Source organism: Hyaena hyaena, unplaced genomic scaffold (genome assembly GCF_003009895.1).
Source record: "Hyaena hyaena isolate Hyena2069 unplaced genomic scaffold, ASM300989v1 scaffold_449, whole genome shotgun sequence".
Lineage (NCBI taxonomy): Eukaryota > Metazoa > Chordata > Mammalia > Carnivora > Hyaenidae > Hyaena > Hyaena hyaena.
The window spans coordinates 15,010-20,038 of NW_024081076.1; positions in this window are offsets into that span (position 1 = coordinate 15,010).

A 5,029-nucleotide genomic window follows, 5' to 3' on the forward strand; every position below is an offset into this window, starting at 1 on the left:
CTAAAACAGAAGTGTTATAGGAACTTTGTGTCCAGGAGATGCTGGGTAGTTTCGAATTGTGTTTCTGCAAAGTTACCAAACACCAGAAAAGTTCACAGATAGAAGTCATTTCACTTGATGTTCCTGACATTTTTTTTTTTTTTTTTGAGTGACAGGGATAAAGGAACGAATTTAAAGACTGTCTGCTGCTTTCACTTTTGGCACTGCAAAGGGAGAAGTCAATATCAGATTTTAGATTCTTAGGATTTGTCCTACTTCTCTGGAAAAAAATCTCATTATGTTTATACTTGAAATTCTTAGCTTTGTAGATTTTACAGGATTATATGCCAGCTGCACTAGGTCTCCCCTTTAGGGAGGCTCAGAAATGTGGATCATTTCCATTCCATCTAATTTCGTTCCTTTTGAGTCAGATGATAGTTATAATGTCAGTGTCCTTCACATTGGAAGATTCTCCAGCTCTGAAGCCAAGGACAGGGATGAAATACATATTGACCTTTATCCTGTATTTAAATATCTCTATAGGACAGACTGTCAGTTGCTGGGTGACATTTCTAGGGGCTCTCTGTCTCCTGCTGTCCCTATCCTGCGGCCTCCAGACCCCCCACCTGTCAACTTCTCAGGCTGGAGCTCAGCCATGATGGTGAAGTGTTTTCAGTGAATCAGTAAGGCTCAGCTCCTTGACTGGAATGGGCTTAGTTATCTTTTCCCAATCTTATCCTTTGGAATAGCTAAAAAAGAGGATTAAACAGGAGGAGCAGATAGCTCAGTGGTTCAGAACCTTCATGTTTATCCTGGGAGAGATTTAAAAAATACTGTGCCTGAACCTCACCATCAAGATTCTAATTCAGTTGATCTTATCTAGGGCTGGGTATTGGTTTGTTTTAAGCATCCCCTAAATGTATTAATGTGATATGAGGCCAAGAAGATCTTGAAGCTGGATCACATGTTTAATTCTCAAAGTGTGGTTTCTGGACCAGTGGTGTCAACACCATTTGGGAACATTTGGAAAACCAAATCCTCAGGCCCTACCTAAAACCAACCAAATCAGAAACTTTATAGGGGTAGGACTCAGCATTCTGTGTTTTAATAAGCCCTCCAATATTCCGATGCATGCCAAGTTTGGGAACTTACTGCTCTAGACTAAGCTACTAAGGTAGGGAAAGGGCTTAAGGGTGTACTCTATTGATGCCGTTATATCCAAAAGGTGGGTTAGCACAGACCACACACATTGAGGAATAAGTCAGGCACCAACCTTTAAGGAGGAAGTAGAATACAGAGATCCATGTTGGCAGCTCAGCATCCCAGGGAATTGGGGTTTCAGAAGGTAGTGCCTGATCCCAGCAAGATGTACGTAGAGAGTGAGCTTCGGAGAGAGACTGTCCTGGGTTCAAACTTGAACTTTTTTTAATAGCCTAAGTAAGTATTACTCTGAATATCTTTTTTCAGCTTTGTGAAACAGGGATGGTAATTACTGTCTTTCAGTGTTGTGAAAAATAGAATGAAGTTGTAGAGGGAGAATAACCGGCGAGAGTAAATGTTCAGTACGTGCCCAGTGCAAAATACATTTGCAATTATTGATAATACTATTCTCATACAAGAAATAGTCCTCACGTTATTTTACACAACAACATGGATTGTCGCATTTTCCTCCTGTGTCCATGGCAAATATTATAAATTAGCTCCAGAAGTTTTCTCAGTAAGCTGGGTCCTGGAATGCTTTCTAAGTAGCCCTCTACGCAACTGTAATTAGACCGTCAGACCCGGCTTTCAACATGAACACTGTTTGTCATCCCTGGTTAAGAATGTGGACATCTTCTGGGAGCTATTCTTACTGATTTATTTCCTGTCCACATTTGGGGAACACGTGATATATGAATATCCAATTGATATGTAACGCTAGCCACATGTGTGATTCAAAATGTTCTGGTAGTCACATTAAGAAAACAAAATGAGGGGTGCATGGGTAGCTCAGTCGGTTGAGTGCCCGACTCTTGATTTTGCCTCAGGTCATGATCCCAGGGTTGTGAAATCGAGCCTCAGGTCTGTCTCCATGCCCAACATGGGATTCTCTCTCTCTCTGCCCATCTCCCTACTCTTGTGCACTCTCTCTTTAAAATACAAACTAAAATAAAAATAAAAATAAAATAAAACCAGTGAAGTAAAATTTAATGTTTTTATTTCATGCAATATGTCCAAAATGTTATTACTTTAATGTGTAATTGATATAAAACTATTGAGATATTTTACGTTCTTAATTACGGAACTAAGTCTTGAAATCAAGTGTGTATTTTACACTGAGAGTGCATCTCCATTCAGATTAGCCATATTCTAAGGGCCTGATAGCCACATGTGGCTAGTTGTTGTTGTATTGGACAGTGAAGCACTAGGTGTTCATGTTGAGGATGGAAACAGAGTGTGTCTAGAGCCTCAACTCATTCACTGTTTAGTCGGTGACTCAGTCAGAAGTAAATAATCTTTTCCTGCACAGTGTGTTTTTACCTCCCACCTTGGATTTACATGCAGAACAGAGTAATGTAGTCTGTGTGAGAGCAGAGTGCCTGACACCTCTTCAGGCTTTGTTTCATTTCCTTGTTTCTACATCTTGCATGTCTGACAGGAACTCTCCGCTCCACTTGGAGCCTATGGGTCTTACGCTCTTTGACCTCATCACTTGCTTTGAGTGAGGGTTTGACTCCATGCTTCTGCTGAGGAATGTGTTTCTACCGTCCTGCCTGGACATTAGTCCATAATAACTGGACAGCATAGCCACTTAATGAGCTTATGCTATAATATGCTATGTGCTGTGCTAAGCAGTTCGCAAAGAGGGTGATGTGGAGTCCACCAGTGGCTTCTGCTATACTTAGAATACACTGCTTGTGGCTTATAAGGATCTACCTGATTTGTCCCAGGGCTACCTGGAACACCTGATTTCCAACCATCATCCTGTTTCACTTCACTTCTGCCATGCCAGCATCCTGCTTCTTCCTTTTCCCACCGGAAATCTTTTTATTGGTTTTATCTCTGCCATGAATGCTATTGTCCAGGATCATTGTATAGTTAACCCCTTCATTTCCTTTAAGTCTCTGTTTATGTGTCATTAGAAAAGCCTTTCCAGACCCTAAATGCCCATCAGATGACAAATGGATCAAGAAGATGTGGTTCATCTATACAATGGAATACTACATGGCAATGAGAAAAAATGAAATCTGGTCATTTGTAGCAACGTGGATGGAACTCGAGGGTGTTATCCTGAGCCAAATAAGTCAGGCAGAGAAGGACAGATACCATATGTTTGCACATATAGGTGGATCAGGAGGAACTTAATGGAGGACCATGGAGGAGGAGGAGGGGAAAGATAGTGGGGGAGAGGGAGGGAGGCAAACCATGAGAGACTCTTGAATGCTGAGAACAAACTGAGGGTTGATGGGGGTGGGGGGAGGGGAAGGGGGGTGATGGGCATGGAAGAGGGCACTTGTTGGGATGAGCACTGGGTGCTATATGGAAACCAACTTGACAATAAACTGTGAAAGAAAAAAAAAAAAAAGAAAAGCCTTTCCAGACCTTTGTATTTAATTTAACACCCTTATCACTCCCCTTCTCCTCACTCTGCTTTATTTTTCCTCATGTGAATTAGCGGCATCCCAAATTACATGTGTATTTCTTGTGCATTTATTTGTCAGTTGTCTGCCTCACTAGAACATGATCTTTACATGCCAGGGAAATTATCTTTGTTCAGCATTTTGTTTTCTGTGCTTAGAACAGTACAAACACATAGCAGGTGCACAATAAATATTTGAATAACATCACATACATATTTTCTCATTTAATCTTTACCCAGCATTTTTTACTAAAGGAGAATGAGAAATCACACCTCACACAATCATTAAGTAGCAAAACTGAGACTTCAGCCTAATATTGCATGTGTACAGAGCTCAGATTTCTAATTCTGTACTTTGCCACCTCTGAGGAGGATGAAACATCTCTGACCTGTGTTTATGCTTCTGTTTTCCCGTAAATTCTCAAGGAAAACCTTTTGGCTTTGTTGGTATGATTTTCTTCCTCCTCTTCTATTCATACACCATTAGACATCATCAACCAGAGGAATTGAATGTAGGATTTAGTGACTGGTTTCAACAGTGTTATCTACATATGCGCTGATGAGCCCAGGGCGATCATTTAGTTGATGTTGATGAAAACATATTTTGATTGCTGCAGAATTGCCCTTCTTTGGTTCCATAATAGGGTCCATCTATGCTAAGCGATAACTCAGGACTTTGTAAAAATAGTAGAAGGATAGTGTGCAACAACTGACACATAGTCATTCCTTCCTAGAACTTATTTTGAGGATGGAGGTCTCTGCCTCAGAGGAGCAGACAGGCTCTCCATGTGTTTTGCTTTCATTTCAGTGCAGTTCCACAAAAATCTTCTTGAGCTCCTGTTTCATATCTTGCCCTGGTGTAGAGCCAGGGATACCAACCTGGTACTTGCTGCTGTATAAATGGCTATGTCAAACTTGGTGGTGTAAAACAACCACCATTTTCCTCTGCTCGTAAATTCTGTGAATGAATAATCCAAACAGGGCCCCGTAAAGATGGCTGAATTGTCTTGATACCCAGGCCTCGGGAGACTCAGACATCTGAGAAATGGAATCTTCTGAAGGCTTCTTTCCTCACATGTCTGGTGCCTAGGTTGATACTCCTTGAAAACTGGACTGAGCCATGTCCGTTGACTGGATTGTGTATACATGTCTGGCCATGTGTCCAGCTTTTCACAGCATAGCAGTGGATTCTAAGAGATAATGTCTTGAGATTTGGCATCCGGATAACAAGCCTTCCAGAAACTGACAGACTTCCAACCTAGCCTTGGAAATATTACCTATTTTATGCCGCACCCCCTTGGTGAGAAATGTGTTGTTAAGGCCAGTCCAGATGCAAAGGGAGGGTAATTAGACTAGACCTCTTGATGGGGAAGAGTGAGGCTACATTGAGAATAGCATGTTTTGAACATTCTTGGAAATTCGTCTATAGAC